Here is a 17,718-nt window from a genome sequence, read left to right on the forward strand (position 1 = left end):
CTCAAATAAATAAATAAATAAAATCTTTAAAATAAAACTGTAATCATAAGATCATCACCATAATTCTATAGGCTCTAAAGTAACTGCTAGGAAGCACACCTCAACTTCAAATGATTACTCTCTCATCAATAGTTCTTTGTATCAATAAAACTCATTTGGAGAACACCATGCAAACTAAGCAACCAAAATGCTGCGAAAGCTTGTTAAACTATAGCCCAGTACCTCCCTCCAGGCTTCATTTAACAAGCTCTTCACCACTGGTCCAGCAAGTTGAGTAAGTCCCAGGGACATTGAGGATAGAAAATAAAAAAATGGCTTCAGTTTAGTTCAGTTCAGTAGACAGTCTTTGTTCATGGAAATTAGTCTCTTAAATGGTTTGTGCATTTAAAAAAAAAAAAAAGGTTTAAAAATTACTTTCAATTTGACTACAATAAATTCATAGAACTGAAGGTTTTTAATAATGTAAGGAATTATTTCATATTAATTTGATGGTCAAACTATGTCCTCATAACTGAGTATAATTGTTTATTAACAGTACACATTAAAATACTAAATGCTGTCAACAAAAAGTTACCCAAAGCAATTAGATTGCCTGACATTTGGATATTTTGTTTTGCACAAAAAGACTTCTATTTGTTGATTTCTTCATTCAAATAACAAAAACTGATCACCTACTTTTGCCTCAGCAACTATGATAAGCATGGAGGATTCAGAGACCATACTCTAGAAGCTAAACTCAAATTAAAGAGCTTTCTTAGGAGCTAAGAACAGCAGAAGAGCTCACTTCATTTCACAGATAAAGAATTGAGCCCCAACAGCTGCCTTGTCCAAGATCACACAAGTTAGAAAGAAACCCAAGTTTGGGCGCCTGGGTGGCTCAGTTGGTTAAGCGACTGCCTTCGGCTCAGGTCATGATCCCGGAGTCCTGGGATCGAGTCCCACATCAGGCTCCCTGCTCAGCAGGGAGTCTGCTTCTCCCTCTGACCCTCCTCCCTCTCATGCTCTCTGTCTCTCATTCTCTCTCTCGCAAATAAATAAAATCTTAAAAAAAAAAAAGAAAGAAAGAAACCCAAGTTCTAGAAGTCATTTTATAATAATCTAGATAAGAAAAAATCTGTTCAAACATTAGAACATATAAGGCCAAAAAGACCTAATTTACTCTTTTTAGATTTCTTGAAATTGAACAGAATGCTTCTTTTAAAAAGAATTTATTAATTTCAATAATTACTGATAGTAAGCAATATTACTAAAACCCGACTTTATGACAGCTTGCTGGGAGATCGTAAGGAAAAAAAATGCCCAATTTAAACTATTACAGAAAACATAGTATCAAAAAAAAAAAAAAAAAAAAAAACATAGTAATAAAAGTCAGAAAGCTAAAATCATTTTTTCATACTTGAAGCTATTCATATTCTTCACAGCAAAGTTTATGAATTATTATCAATCTCTGGACAATAATTATTTAACAATGTATTAAATATATCTAGACTAAATCCCCACAAGTTATAGTGGTGAGTAACAACATTAAGCAATGTAAAATTCTGGTCTGAATTCAACAGGATTTATATCAACAGTAATATAACAATTTTACTTTACTCATTTGCTAACCTTAGAAAGATTATTTATAGATTGAATATTAGTATGTCAAATTATGATTTCATATCAAGTTATAGATTCATTATTGAGTTATATTCTAATAGAATATTTTTCAACCTAAGTAAAAATTATATTTATAAGAGCATATAATATAGTGTGGGTTCTAGATTGGAACCCTAATTCTGTAAATTCTAGCTATGTTAATAACAATAATTACCTCACAGGATTCATATGAGAAGTATCCAGGGTAATGTATATAAATTGCCTATAGTCCCTGGTCACATACCAAGTTCTCAATACTTGTTACCTGTTTCTATTAACACAGTCCTATTTCATCCTCTCACAAAAGAACATGTTCCCATTTCAAGAAGCATTTGTTCAATGCATAAAAATCTGTATCTAGTAATAATATGTAATATATATAAAATACTTTGGATTTTAGGTGCCACTTTTCATTGAGATCTCAACAGCTCTATGGTGTTTCTGAGGGAAACCAAGGCACGGAAACATGGGGAAAGACCCTGGGGACATATCTTGTGATGCTGGACGGAATGAGAGGAATCAGCATGAACTCATTATTTGACTTGCAAAACTGCATGAATACACACACACACACACACACACAGACGCACACAGGAAAAATACAAAGCTATAGAAAACACATACACATACATACTTTTCCTTGTTTATGAATGCCTCAAAGATAGACAATGTTTCAAAAAAAAACCCAAACTCTTCTTGAAAAGGTGTACAGGAAAACATGTTTTGCATTTTTATTTAATACATTTTCCTATCTATTAATAGTAATCTCCCCATTCCCCATTCTGAAGACACTCGGGTGCTCACCCTTCCATCAGTAGCACGACTCTGGCATCTCTGCTGCAGTCTTCTCTGCTCCCAGCTCTCACAAGCATCCTGGGCATCTTCAACAACTATTCAAGCCCCAAAGGTAACAACCATCACAACACCTTAAACTCCAAGGACCTACTCACCCACTGTCCAACCTCTGTATCCTTATTTTATTCCACAATCACATCTTACATCTAGTTTGCCCATTCTTTTTCTACCACTACATTTAATCTTCAGTGTCACTAGTGCTACAGCAAAGATTTTCCATAAAAGACCAAACAGTAAATACATCAGAATTTGCAGCCCTTGGTTTCTGTTAACAACTACCGAATTCTGTGCCTGTAAGAGCAAAATCAGCCACAAACAACATGTAAATGAAAGTACGTCTGTGTTCCAAATGTTTTATTTATTCATGAACACTGAAACTTCTATTATATTTAATTTTCACACACTACTTTTCTAATTTTTTTTCTAACCATTTAAAAATGTAAACACCATTCTTAGTTTGCAGACTATTCAAAAACAGGCAGTGGGCCAGGTTTGGCTCATGGGCCATAATTTGCTGACACCTATGAGGATCACTTCTGCAAATATTATCAGTATAAAGAGTTACACAAAGGTTGGTAAAATGCCCAAGAGATCTTAAAAATGTGTTCAGAAAGTCAACCTGAAAGCAACCTAGGCATGTATACCACATTTTCTAAATCATTCCTGTGAGCTACAGACCTAACCAGCAGAGGTTACAAGAGCTTTTTCTGGTACCTTAATTCTTTATAGTCGAAGCACTGTGAATAAATAAAATGAGTACAATTAAGTGAGTCAAAAACAAATGATAGATTTCCCAGGCTATCCAAAGTAGAGTGTTCCTATGAAAACTTTCCTAAGCCAAACTGGCCTAAAGCAAAAGGTATTCCCTCTGCTTTCCGATGCCACTTGGCTTTAAGAAAGACCTACATTGGTATGGTAATGGCTCTTTTCCTAAAAGTGAAAATCCTCTACAGATTTCTTTCAGTTAAGGAAAACAGGTACTAATGCAGGTCTTTCACAAAAGCCAAGTGGCACAACGAGACCTTTCAGAAAGTGGAGGATACCTATATATTGCTGACATTTGAAATCTCATTCTAGAACTTTAAATTTAAAAGTTTGTAATCCATGAGACCAAAGGCATAATCCATATAAGCCCCAAAAAATACACCACTTTGATATTTGTGAAAAGTAATAAAAAGTAAAGAAGAAAACCTCTGAAATTATCCAGTATTGTTTTCTGTGCATATAAGCCCCCCAAAATACACCACTTTGATATTTGTGAAAAAGTCAAGAAAAATAATAAACTGTAAAGAAGAAAACCTCTAAAATTATCCAGTTCACCCTGTCACGCAAGGGGGAAAACTACTTGTTCAAGGTCATACTAACAAGACTCAAGGCTCCAGAGTCTTGGTTGAGTTTCTTTCCAATACATCATAAAATAAAAGCTCAAATAGTGACACTTTTCTGAGATAACATGTGCTTGTCTATTTTTAAAACAACAAAACCTTCATATAGTTAAAAGAAGACCAGGAAGAAGTGTAGAGTCCTTACTAAGAGTGTAGACAGAGCTAATTTTTGAGTCAGTGTAGTAAAAAGAAAGAAGGAGTGCTCAAATACCTGGTCCAGGGACTAGGACTCCATTTTGATATTTAAATGTGAGAGAATACAGAAGGCCAGCAAGAAATAGTCAAGATCAGCTGATTGGGAACAAAATATAAAAATAGCAACTGGCCTTTAAGTCAAAAGGAGTCTACCATCATTTTAGCTGGGAGAAAGGTTTAGAATAGCCAAGGGAGCAAAAACAATGGAGACAGGTTTTAAGAGCAGCAGCAGTTCATTGCCCTGATTCTGCCAGAAAGAAATTAAGTACAAATCAAAAATATTCTACTTCCAGAGAGTAAATGTGGTTACCAGGGGATGGGGAGTGGGGGGAATAAGACTGATGGTGTTTTAAGAGTACAAGTTTGCAACAAGCAGTAAATCATAGAGATCTAATGCACAATATAATAAATAGACAATATTGTACTATAATTATGTAATATAATATTGCTACAAAGGCATTATAAGATATGAACGTATCAAAGTTAACACATCGTACACATTAAACTTCTACTGTGTCATATGTCAAATTTAGTCAATTAAAAATAGAAAAAAAATTCTACGTCCTGTATCAATTCCTACTGATGGGTAATATTCAGCCACAGCATGAGCAGATGGTACCAGAGAGACATTGCATGAGAAAAGGGCTTTGCTTCTGGGTCTGCTGCACTGCTTGGCAGGCTCCTGCAGTCCTTAAGGGTTCTCCACCAATAGACTCCTACAGTGCATAACAGCCAGCAGCCTCCCCCAGCGCCCTCCCTTGGATGGTTTGCAGAAGACAGTCTTTGGTCAAACACCTCTCTGTGAACATCTTTCCCTGGTACCAGAAAGCAGATTTCTGGCAATTCCATTAAGGAGGCACCATAGCAACTTCCTTGCCATCCAGTGAGCCAAACATCCTCTCCACAAGGTCCAGATCTCAACCCTGGGTGGGGCTCTTCCTTAGGTGCTTAATCTTGGTCCTTAGGGGTAGAGGCTAATCCTTATATCTCTTTCCATATTCTTTATTTTTTTTAAAGATTTTATTTTGAAAGAGGGAGAGTGGGGGGGGGTGGCGAGGAGAGAGATTATCTCAAGGATACTCCACGCTGAGTGTAGAGCCAAACTCAGAGCTCGATCTCACAATCCTGACATCATGAACTGAGCCAAAATCAAGACTGCTTAACAGACTGAGCCACCCAGGCACCCTATTTCCATATTCTTTAGAACTCTCTTTACTTACTACCCAATCCTGTTATTGTAACATTTCTTTACATTAATACTTTCCCTGTTCATATTACCCTGTGTGGTTTCTCCTTCCTGTTTGAACTAGACTGATACAGTGCTGAAAACCATTAAGATGACACTCAGGTCAGTGATGGAATGAAGAACAAGAAGACATGCAATAAAATGAACTGTGAATACAATAGATCCTGATATGCTGCCAGCCAAAACAGCCACAATCCCTTGGATTTGACTTAAACTGCTATGTCCTGAAAACACTCTTGTTTTTTTGTTTTTTGGGGTTTTTTAAAGATTTTATTTATTTATTTGACAGAGAGAGACACAGCGAGAGAGGGAACACAAGCAGGGGGAGTGGGAGAGGGAGAAGCAGACTTCCCGCGGAGCAGGTAGCCCAACGCGGGGCTCGATCCCAGAACCCTGAGATCATGCCCTGAGCCGAAGGCAGACGCCTAACGACTGAGCCACCCAGGCGCCCCTTGTTTTTTTTTGTTTTTTTTTTTAACTTCTAAGTATTTGAGTGTGTTTTATCTTAGTTTCATGGCAAAATGTTGTCACCGGCTTTTCTGTGCTATGAGAGCTGTCCATCCTCACAGAGGAACGTTAGCTAGCCAAGTGACTAAGAGTACTGAGAGCAGCAGCTGCCCATTCTGCCATCTTAAATTCCTGCTCAGGAAATCCCTCACTGTCAAACTTAGACAGGAGGATGGCTTAGTGGCCTCATCTACTGGGAGTCAGCTTAAACATGAGCTTGTTAAGTGAAGCACATGATCTTTCTGGTGCCTCTGTTTCCCCTCTATAAACTTCAATGATTATTAGCACACCTGGACAAGGACAAAATAAAACCACTGAAAAACTCATTAAATTTCATGTATGCATGGTAGGCAAACTAAAAATAGAAACCCACAAAGGAATAAAGGAGCAGGTTAACAGCAAAGCCAAATTCTTGACACAAATGCCAGGAATAAGCAATGGTAAAGGTTACTTTTTCTTGTTAGTGGCTTTTCAAAATCAAAGAAAAGAGCATCAAAAAATACGTCTTGGAAAAAAGCAGTCCCAGAGTTGGAGAAACATAGAAGGAAAACTAATGATATAAGTAGGCACTAAAAAATTCAACAAATTTATTGTATCACTCATTTAGCAGAAAACAATTTTGAAGAAATCAGTAATAAATGACACTAAGTAAGCCGCGCCTACTTGGCTTGGACTACAAATGCAATACACTGGAGCCCAAAGAAGAGAGGTAATTGCCAGAAAGACAGCCTTATGTTTCCTTTTTTTTCTTTTTTTTAAGATTTTATTTGACACAGAGAAGGGTGCCTGGGTGGCTCAGTCATTAAGCGTCTGCCTTCGGCTCAGGTCATGATCCCAGGGTCCTGGGATCGAGCCCCACATCGGGCTCCCTGCTCAGTAGAGAGCCTGCTTCTCCCTCTCCCACTACCCCCTGCTTGTGTTCCCTCTCTCGCTGTGTCTCTGTCAAATAAATAAATAAAACCTTAAAAAAAAAAAAAGATTTTATTTGACACACAGAGAGAGCGAACATGTGCACAAGCAGGGGGAGCGGGAGAGAAGCAGCTCCTCGCTGAGCAGGGAGTCCATTTCGGGGCTCAATCCCAGCACCCAAACTGAAGGCAGATGCTTAACCAACTGAGCCACCCAGGTGCCCCAACAGCCTTATGTTGCTATAGGGTATTTGTTTTATTTTCAAGTGTGATGGGTTGGAAGGTATATGTATTTTGGAAGAACAAAAATATTTTCAAAAACAGTAACTTTAGTAACTTCTCTTATCCCACTACCTTACTATAATTTCTCCAAATATGTTTTACAGCTGGTGAGCCTAGGGCAGAAATTCATTCATGTGTATTTACAGGGAATGCACAGTGAATGCACTTTCCTACTAAGAACAAAGCATATGTACACCTTCTTCAAGTACAAGATTCTTGCCTCCCAACTGGAAAAACTCATGTAGCAAACTGACAAGGATCCCAGCTTCTTATCTGCCAGAAAAGCAATGTCATGGCTGTTAATTTTGTCCCTGCCTTTCTCCAACATAATTGCCTCAGGGATTTTAGGGCAGGTATGTATTTCTCCTTTCCCCTGCTCTGCTGATTCAAAATCATCCTTCTCTTTAGCACAGATTTCCCAGTGCATTTAATAAGTTTCTAGATTAATTTCACAGGGGAAGGGGTTCCTGCCATCACTTCAAATTATGTCCAAACCCAAAACCTTCTATATAGCCCACCTCTCAAACCAGCTACTATATTCAATTACTCATATTCCTCTTTAGTGAAAATCCTATTCTGTCACTATCTTTATCAATGTTAGCTAGATTACTGTAACTAACTTCAATTTGGTCTTCATACCTGTGGTTCTCCCAACTTCAATAGCATCCTGTATACCATTCTGATTCACATGCCCAGTATAACCCTTTTATCATTAAAGAAAGGAAGCAGCTCCAAAAATTCAGAGGTGCCTCCAGGAAGCTGCAAAAATGAGAAGAAATCCCACCTGGCAGGGGTTCAAGGCCATCATCATTTAAACCCAGTAGTGCTAGTTTTATAAGTTTTATAAACGTCATCTTAGTATTTTGTGGGGGGTGGGAAGGGATTGCTTAGCAATCATTTCCCTAAGGGATCAAATGGTCTCAATATACTTACCTATATTAGTTTTCTATCACTGCCATAACAACAAATCACCACAAACACTAATAGCTTAAATCCACACAAGTTTACTATATTACAGCTCTAGAGGTCAGAGGTCTGACACAGGTCTCACTGGGCTAAGATGAAGGTGTCAGCAGGGCTGCATTCCTTCCGAGGCTTTTACAGGGTTTGTTCTCTTGCATTTTCTTTTCTTTTTTTTTTTTTTTTTCAACTGTCTAGTGTCCATCTACTTCTTTGACTCATGATCCTTTCCTCCTTCTTGAAAAACCACAACATCAGGCTGAGTCCTCCTCACTCTGTCTCTTTCTTCCACTTTTAAGGAACCCTCTGATTACACTAGGCCTATCAGGAAAATCCAGAATAGTCTTCCTAACTTAAAGTCAGGGGATCAGCAACCTTAATTTCCCTTTGCCCTATTAGGTAACATATTCACAGATTCCAGGGATTAAAACACGAACATCTCTGCAGGGGAAGGGGCATTACTACTCGTCTACTACACTACCCAAATTTTAGTTGCCCTCTATCTCCAGCAGAGTAGGGAATCAAACAAATCCAACTTAAACGTGTAATCTGCAACCCAAGTCCATCCTCACCAGTCCTGTTTCTCCCCCCAGATACAGGAAAGGAAAGAAGAGATCACAAGGATAATCAGTGCAGAGAGATATGCTCTCATCCCTTGACGGAACTTGGAATTCATTTTCTTTTATATATAACGTGTGGTCACATTCTTAAGACAGCACGAAGTCCTCTAACTAATCAATAATAACTACACCATAGACTGTAAAAAAAACCTTACAAAGACCCTGCAATTCAATTCGAAATACCAACTGGAAACACTGTAACAAATAAAACCACTATTATTAAGCCATGTAATTATTTCTCTCTTAGAAAATATATGCCCAGTCTTAATAACCCTTGAATATACTATTACAAAAAACATGCAGTATTTCTAACATTTTACACCACTGGGAAAATTGTGCCTAAATTAAACCTGAAGCTTAAAAACTGCTTAGGGCTCAGTAGTGCTTAAGTCTTGACCTTACTTTTAGAAATGTGGGAAGTAGGGGCGCCTGAGTGGCTCAGTCATTAAGCGTCTGCCTTTGGCTCAGGTCATGATCCCAAGATCCTGGGATCAAGCCCCACATCGGGCTCCCTGCTCGGCGGGAAGCCTGCTTCTCCCTCTCACACTCCCCCTGCTTGTGTTCTCTCTCTCACTGTGTCTCTCTGTCAAATAAATAAAATCTTAAAAAAAAAAAATTATAGAAATGTGGAAAGTAATTATGCGGATTCATTGTGTGCTTACAAAAATTCAGTTCAGCATGAGTAAGACCCTGTACATGATAGCCAAGATTTGCAGCAGATTCAAAACTGTCAAACTTTAATGTAGTATGATTCTAGATTGGCCTCAAGAGGGAGCAGCATCCTTTTAAAAATAGACTGCCCTGCAGGTCAGTGTTTTCAGTGCATCACTAAAAATGAATGGAAAGACACACTAGTCAAAAAAAATTAAGACATTTAGGAAAAGGACTTGATTTTAATAACGCTCTACACAACAAAGAGTACTAATAGATATACAGGGAAGCAAGACACAGAAGTCTCTCAGAATTAACTACAGGATATACCATCCCTGGGTGGTAACATTCCTGACAATCCTTTGCGTTTTTATCCATATTTTCTAGTTTTTCTATAGTGAATTCCTACTGTTATTGTATGAAGGAAAAAAAGCAAAAACAAATAATCTTTTACTTATCATTTCCACAGTGACTAGTAACATGCATGTTAAGTAACCAAAAGTGAATCATAGGTGTACAGAATCACAGGTACAAATGAACCACTGTTCAAAAAAATCTAAACTATACAAAGTACCACCTAAAGTATATACAGTACCATCATAAAAGGAAATGACATATCAAACATCTAAAAACTAATTTTTTCATGCTGATCAGAAAAATACTCAAATCGCATATTTAGGACAGAATGACTGAAAAATGACAAAGAAAACACTTGACTATTCAGTAAGCCATATGGTACTACTTAAGAAAAAAAAAAAAAGGCACAGGTTGCACAACCTTAAATGACTTGTCAGGAGTAACCTGATAGAGCAGCTACAAAACCTCAAAAGCTGCTACACTTTACACAACAATACTCTGTATTTATAGCACCCTTGGTCTGAGAGAATCAAAGGGTATTCGCTATTTACCTTGTATCCTCTCATCACATTATTCACTTGTTATTCCATTCAATTCTGACTTCCATCATTCTTACTCAACAGGATTCCCAATGACATTCTTAAAAGGCATGAATGTTATTTCTGTTTGTATGTAAAAGTCTGAAAGGATTCACACTATACTATTAAAAAACTATTACCCAAGCAACCCCTGAGGAACAGATGTGGAGAGGGAGACTTACTGAAGAAGGAAATTTTCTTTTAATTTCATGCATTTTAGTAATTCAAATCTTATCTTTGAACATACAATAATACAATAAAAAAATTAATGACCACATAAAATATATTGCATTGGAGGCCATGATATTTCCTTCTAGATAGAGGGAATTTAGTTCATTCCCTGAACAGATTTATTAAATATATTGTTAGAGGCCAAAGTCCCAGGGACCAGTCTTCAGATATCAAGGATTACTTCTCAGCATCAAACTTCTAAACATGTCCAAGGCTGACCTTTGTCCAGATCAGCCACTGGTCACGGGAGCTACCCATCAGCACTGCCATCACTGGTCTGCCAATTCAACAGTCAAGGATGAATTTTAGCAAGCATTTTTGCATGATTCTCCATTTCTGCCTTCTCTCCATTCACTTAGCTATTAATCATCCAGGCCAGAAAAGATATCCATTTTATTATCCACCATGAAACATCCATTTCAGCTTTCAAGCTTTATTTTCCCCTATAGGGAAAGAGCTGCTACTTTTTATTTCTCTTCCTTCAAAGTGTTGCTTCAATGGATAGAACAGTAAAAAACTGAAAACCATCTAAATGCCCACCAATAGAAAATACGGTTAAATTAGTATATATACAATCTATGTATGTAAGTTATATACAGCAAATACTTTGAGGCTGCAAAAAAATTTTTTTTGAAGAGTGAAGTTTTTCATCTAACATGGAATATTAGTGATAAATCAAGTGAAAAATGCAAGGGAAAAACTGTGTGCAATGTACCTCATCTTTATGTAAGCAGAAAGAAAAAGTATTTATTCATATTTACTTGCATACAATAAACTAATAATTTCTTTTATATCATTCCAGAGATGAATGGATACCTCCCAGTGGGGAAAGTAGGAGGCTGAGGAAGAGACATTTCCAGTTTATAAAACTTTTTGTATGTTTAAAATTTGAACCATGTGACTATATTACCTAATTTTAAAATCAATAAATTATTTTAAACTTGCTTAAAACTTTTATCTTCAGAGTATTTGTGACTGCTGTTAATACTTCAAAGTTGAGAGCAGGTAAACTGACAAATTAATTACCTTGAGAATCAACCTCAGTCCTTCATAATCAAGCATTTTAGCATTCCAAAAGAAACCCCAAATGTCTGCCCCAATACCATCAACAAGATATCCTATTAATTTCTAACAGCATTATTTTTATTTAATAAAGCAATAATTACTTATTAAGCTGCTAAACTGTAACACAATATAGGATGCAAAGACAGACATAAGAGAAATATAAAACTGTAAACTCTGCATGGTAACCATTAACCTTGATGGATTCAACTGTCTGAAATTTCACATGAACTCTTTGGGAAGCAAAGAGTTATGTGTAATTTGTGTGAGGGCATTTCCACTAATCACATAGTTGGATATTCTTGATATCACCAAAAGGCAGAAAATAACACTGCAGTATAGGGAAAGTTTTATTCTTTCATATCCATATAAGCATAGAAGAAACCGAGGCCAAAGAATTATGATAACATTGCAGTTCATTTGAAAATGTAGAATCAATAACACAGACACGTGCATATAGAAAAACAAAACAGCATTTCTTAAAATAAACAACTTATCATAATTACCTAGTAATCAATCTGAAAATAAAGAACTCATTTGATAGCCTACAACAAGACAACCTGGTTTTGTTACATACACACACAAATTAAAAACTTCAGTGAACTACTGTATGTCTCACCTAGCAACTAAAATCAAATACTACTTAGATGTCATTAAAGGAGCACTTGACTAGTGATCATTTTCATATTCATTCACGTATTATTTCCTGAGCATCCATTCGGAGATACAACAATAAGACATGGTTTCTGCTTTCAGGCATTTTATAATTCAATTACTGTTAGAGCACTCAAAAACAAATTCAGAATAGAAAGTTATCATCAAGAGGTTAAGCAACTGCACAAATAAGAGTAGCTCTTACCACTATGAAAACGGAAAAGAAGGGGCTCTAGGGAAATACTGTGTATAAGCTAGCCTTTTATTTAAAGGACTTCAGAAGGCAGAGATAGGAAAGGGAGAAAATTCCAAGTGGAGATGCATAAGAAACCAAGAGTTTACATTCCTTCTGTTCCAAAAAGAATGTAAACACAAGTTTGAATAAAACAAGAATTAAATTTGAGAAAGAGCACTGAGGCTAAATAATGGAGTTCTGAAAGGCAACACTGACGAAAAAGACTTCATTCTAGAGTTGATGAGGAGCCCTCAGTGAGGCATGGTGGTCAAGAACACAGACTTGGAAGACGTGTTTGGGATTCAAATTCCAGCTCTTCTACCTACTAGAAACCCTCTGGGGTCATGAAGTCTCAATTTTTTCATCTGTAGAGTGGGAAAATAGTGTCTACAATATAAAACTATTTTGAAGACCAAATGAAAACAAAGCATTCAGCACAAAGGCTGACAAAAGAAACATTCAATAAACGGTTTTTTGTTCTGTTTGCTTCTGTCAGGCAGAGAAAATATGATCAAGACTATCTTTAGGACAATTAATTTGATAGCAGTATGCATGATGAATGGCAAAACCCAGAGATTAGGAATGTCTTATTAATGGCAATTGAGGCAAAGGGATTAAAAGTATTTTGTTGCTGGGAAAATGAAAAAGCAGCAGGAGAACCTGATTCCTGAACCATAATGCAATAAAATGACAAAGAATTTCTGAGAAGGGGGAGAGTGACGAATCAAAGGTGACCTTTGATTTTAAGCCTAGATGACTAAGAGAATGTTAAGATCATTAATATACTAACAGGAAAATGAGGGAAGAATTAAATTGCGGAGGAAACAGTTTAATTCAAGATTACAAAATGACAGTTACTTACAGAGTTTATCAAGGAGAACAACAAAAGGCAAGTCTGAAGGCCAGGAAAGACAATAAGGCTGGTGATGCAGAACTGGAGCTTCAGCAGGGGAGGGAATGAACAGTGGAAACTATGGGTGTGCATAGGACTAGAAAGGAGAAAATAAAACTCTAAAAAGAAGTGTGAACTCAATCTAAAGTAACAGTTGTATATAAGCGAGATGAGAAAATGAACAAAGCCACAACAAGGTAGAAGTCTGAGGTGCTGGCTTGTGCAAGTTAGAGAAGACCAGGCCTTGCTAGAACTTTATATTCCATGGCTCTTCAGATGCTCATAATAACTTAGATTATAAACAGACTTATGATGATGTGATTATTATAGGTTTTTAAGAGCCTGCAAGTTACTGAAAAGTGTTAATTATTCCGACTCAACCTCAAGCAGGACACAACTAACACAATATAATTATAATTAGATATTTTTCCAGTGTCTCAAAGTTCAAAGTGTATAAGTCCTCATCTTCCTTGACATCCATCCACACATTTGACTCTGATTATCCACTATTTGAGGAAACCCCCTCTCCCTCTACTTAAGACAGCCAATTCTCAGGTTTTCTCCCTTCTATTTTGGCTTTCCTTTCATCTTAACTAGTTTCTCCCTAGAAACAGAACCATCAGGGAACAACAGTCCTCTCTGCAATTCCACAGTAGTTGTTTTAAACAGCTAGTTTTTAAAACCTAACTAGATTTTAAACTCTGGATCCTACCTAATGCTTCTTTTGTTATCATTAAGAGGACCTACATAGTTTCTTGATTTTTGGCTACATATGAATATAGGTCCCCAAAAGAGACTTTCAGGCAAAACTGCAAAATAAACTTTCTATTTCTATCTATCAGCAATAAGATCTCTTATTAATTTTTGAAAATACACACACACAGTGTTGGATTCCCCACCCTTCAACAGCTGAAAAGTCAATAGATCTTAACATACTCTAAAGACTTCTTTCTGGTGCTGAAACATTTTTGTATCCCACAAATATAAAACCCACCCACATTCAATGTTAAGTTGTCCAAAAGATAATCGAGAGCAGATACGCCATTTAGATATGAATCCAATTACTATCCTTAACAATTGCCAAGAAATAAAAGCTCAAATATTTTCCTATATGTAGATATCTTCTCAAATACATATTACAACTGATCATACTTTATTAACTTCAGCATTTGCCCTATTTCTTTAAAATACACAACTGTCACATATGCTGGGAACCCAAAACAGATTAATATACCATATTAGGAACTCTACTTTATTAAATTGTCATGATGTATTTTTAAGAGACTACAAAATACTAAAAATGAAATAAACACACTTTAATCTTTTTAGGGCCCTCTTTTTATTCTTTTTATTACATTAGTTTCCTAGAGTGCAACTGGGTTCATAAAAATGTTAAATGAAATGAGATTATCCATCCAAGTTTGTAAGGAATAAAAGTGCCTGTAAGAGCTACAGTTTACTATAATATCCAAATTTACCATGGCATCAAATAGAGTGACTAACACAATCCCCCTTCTTCTTGGTTAATGGCACCAGCTCAAGGAATATTTTAATAATACAGCACAGAAACCTCATCTAAAACAATACCACAGTTTCATACTATTTATCCTTTAGACTATTTTTCAGTGCATGATTATATTCAAGTCTCTATTTTGTAAGGAACATCTCCAAGCCAAAAAAGAGGGAAAAAACCCTAAGATCAACAATTTTATAAGGTAGTTTTCATTAATGAAAGGCAGCATGGCAGAGCAGAAAACCCAGGTTCTTAGCTTAAGCCTGAGTCTAATGCAGTCACCACCACTAAAAAGGTGATTAGATCTTGAGCAGTTGAATTAATCTTTCAGAGCCTCTGTTTATTAATCTTTAGATTGGGGAGAATGCCACCTATGTTGTTAGAGATAAATAAGAAAAAGCATATTATTACCAGCAACTATAACTAAAATGCCATAGATACTGTGGTTACTTTTAAACATGGCTCCCCAAATAATTACACAACTGGACCTAAGATTTCAGGCCATATATATATATATATATATATATATATATATACACACATACATATATATATATGCTTAGAACCAGACCTCTTTGTGATTATCTTACTCAGTTCTACATTTTCCCTGGAAGCTAGAAAGAAGATGAACACACAGTACATTTTTAATAAATATATGACACTGATCAGATCAACAAAGCCTTCAGCTATTCTGCACACAAACATACAAAATGTAATAGGGATTTCCTAGCTTTCTGTCTTACTTAATAGTAAGCAGTGTAATATCATCCTTTTACTTACAGCTTACTCCCTATGGTCCACTATCAAAATATTTAGTTCCTGGCTGTTTTGAGGTTTGGTTTAGGCCACTGGCTACCTTTTACCTTATCTTCAGACATGAGCAGGTTCATGTTTAAGGAACTGAATTTGTTTTCAACTGACCATACAGAACTTAAATTTAACTTGAAAAATGCACTTACCAAAAAACAAAAAATAAACTATTTTAGTAAGCTGTTTATGAAGTCATCCAAGCCTCCTGTAAGCTACCATAAGCTCTGTGTAAACATATTACTTAACTTGCCTAATACCTAAGTATCCCCATCTGGCCTTAGACAATCTGAAAGTTTTGCCAAATTATGTTTCAAAATAATAGCTTGTAGCCCTTTTTAAAAGCTGTTTAATAAAAGATTATAGAAAAACTGGAGACAATGTTCAGCAATAAAAAAAACACAGTTTATGTAGCTTTTAAAAAGAATGAGGTATGTAATAAAATGGATGAATATCTGTGAGTATCCTTGGCCAATAAAAAGTATATACTATATATGATCCCAATTTTGTTTTTAAAACATACTTACACGAACAGAAAAATCGTGAATGGCTAAATACCACACTTGTAGACTAGTTACCCTGGGTAGTAAGAGAGGAAAAAACGGAGGGCGGGGGGTAAGGAGCAGACGTCTTCATTGTTTAGCTGCTTAATTTTTTTCTTAAAGAGCACGTAGTATTTTTGCAATTAAAAAAAAAAAACTGGGAGAAAATAACCATTGGTAGAACTATACTTTCTCCTCCGTATCCAAATTCTTCTACTGTGTAATTTTTAAAAACATAGTTTCCCAGTTTTAAAAAAGAAGACATACAAAAACACAGTACTGGAAGTTAAAAAAGAAAAATCTTGGATTTGCAAAATTACTCCCGCTGGTTCTACTCGTGGGTCCTCTCTACTTGAAATGCCCTAAGTGTGGTACCACACTTAAACAGTAGTAAACGCTCAAACAAAAAAAAAAAACAGTAAGAAAATGTTAGCGCCTGCTCTAGCCTCGTAAATCCCTTCCCAGCCTCAACCCCCAAGGCTTCCCCGAGCCTACGTAGGCTGGATTCTCTTCCTTCAAAATCAAAACAACAACAGAAAGTCACGGGGTGGAACTGAAAAGGCCCTAAGGGGCCCGTGGGTGTCTTCGGACCGCAGCGTCGGGGAGTCCTGGTCCCCGAACCCAAGTCAGAGACCAAGGACCGTCCGCCCCGACCTCCCATACCTTCGCGCCTCCAGAGTCCCTCGACCACCCTCCACTCCCAGCCCCTACGACCCTTCGGACCCCGGCCCCCAACCTCACGGCCCTCTTCAAAATCCCCAGCCTCTCTCGACTCCCCAGCTCCCGACCTCCCCGAACCCCCCAGCCTGACCCCAGCACGCGAGACACGCCAACCCGCACGACCCCGAGTCCACAGGCAGCGGCGTTACCTGCGGCGAGGCTGTCCGTCCGGCCCGCCGCAGCGACGCGCACGGTCAGGCACTAGGACTTGGCGGGCTACACAGCAGCCCTCCGCCCCCACCGCCAGAACAACACAGCCGCCAGCACCGCCGCCGCCGCCGCCGCCGCCGCCACCGCCGCCGCCACAGCCTGGAGGAGGGCGGGGCCCGGACCCGCGGCTGGGGAAGCCCGACAGTCGCGGCCTCGGGAGTCGTCGGGAACCTGGGCATGCGCAGAGGACAGCGGGCGCAAGGACCGCTCTGGGAGGACGCCGGAGTCAACAAGACTTGGGGGACGCCCCCATCCGGCTCCGCCCCACACAGGGATCGCTCCGCCCCCACACCCAAACAACGCGAGGTCTTGAGGATACCTGGGGACGGACCCTGTTGGGAGAGATCCCGCGAGAACAGGGCCTCAACCTCCCCGCCCCCTTCCCCGCTTTAGGACGCTGAGGGACAGAATAGCTGCTGAGAGGCGGTCACCGGTGGCGGAGCTGGATTTGAGGGTGGAGGTCTCACCCCGAGGAGGCCGTTCTGTTCCGCGGTGATTTGGAACAGGCCGTCTAGGTGTCGGAGCATCTTCGAGGGTGCTTCCCCACGGGGTAACTATACAGAGACTTTTGTGGAAAGTGCTCACCAATTTATCTGAAGAGCCAACAACCGTTTTTCACAAGATTGTGCCACTGTAAAGTGTCCGCTTAGCATCTAGAAGTTTCCCCATC

At 38.1% G+C, this 17,718-nt stretch overlaps 1 protein-coding gene across 1 annotated transcript in view; it reads right to left on the minus strand.

The window, feature by feature from the left end:
- Positions 1–17,250, minus strand: part of PCMTD1 (protein-L-isoaspartate (D-aspartate) O-methyltransferase domain containing 1) — a 71,357-nt gene extending 54,107 nt beyond the window's left edge. Inside the window, exon 1 of the mRNA XM_021688567.1 lies at positions 16,988–17,250. The gene's annotated coding sequence lies outside the window, so the exon portion shown is untranslated. The remainder of the gene's footprint in view (positions 1–16,987) is intronic.
- Positions 17,251–17,718: the final 468 nt, after the last annotated feature.

The sequence above is a fragment of the Neomonachus schauinslandi genome, chromosome 4, assembly GCF_002201575.2.
Source record: "Neomonachus schauinslandi chromosome 4, ASM220157v2, whole genome shotgun sequence".
Classification (NCBI taxonomy): domain Eukaryota; kingdom Metazoa; phylum Chordata; class Mammalia; order Carnivora; family Phocidae; genus Neomonachus; species Neomonachus schauinslandi.